The following is a 789-nucleotide window of genomic DNA, read 5'->3' on the forward strand; positions in this document are numbered from 1 at the left end:
ATGTTATACATAAAAAGTATGAGTTTAGGAAAGACAAAAAAATTACTAAAAAAACTTAAAAATTCCTAAGACATATTCAAGTGTATTTGGCAACTTAATATGTAATAATAATTAAAAAAAATTCAATTTAGGGAGAAAAGGATACTTCATTAAAAGAAAAAATAAAACTGTTATAATAGTGTATTTTGAATGAATTGCATGTTGAGGAATTTCCCTTCTATTCCTATTTTGTTGAGTGTATTCATAATTAAAGGGTGTTGGATTTTGTCAAAGCCTTCTCTGCATCAATTGAGACGGTCATGTGGTTCTTTTCCTTTGTTCTATTAATGTGGTATAATATGTTGATTGACTTTCTAATGTTGAACCATCCTTACATTCCTGGGATAAATCATCCTTGTTCATGAAGTATAAAATCTTTTTAATATGCTTCTGTATTCAGTTTTCTACAGGATTTTTGCATCAATATTCAACAGAGATATTGATTATAGTTTTATTTCTTGTGGTGTCTTTGTCTGCTTTTAGTATCAGGGTGATGCTTGCCTCATAGAATGAGATAGGGAAAATTCCCTACTCCTCTATTTTTTTTGGAAAAGTTTAAAAGAATTGGTGTCACTTCTCTAAGTGTTTGGTAGAATTTCCCAGTGAAGTTGTCAGGACTTTTGTTGGGAATTTTTTGATTACCTCTTTGATCTCTTCACTTCCTATAGGACTATTGAGAGCTTCTATTTCTTCTTGTGTTCACGTAGGAAGTTTGTGTGTTCCTAGGAATTTGTCCATTTCTTCTAAGTT

Source organism: Trichechus manatus, unplaced genomic scaffold (genome assembly GCF_000243295.1).
Source record: "Trichechus manatus latirostris isolate Lorelei unplaced genomic scaffold, TriManLat1.0 scaffold00183, whole genome shotgun sequence".
NCBI lineage: Eukaryota > Metazoa > Chordata > Mammalia > Sirenia > Trichechidae > Trichechus > Trichechus manatus.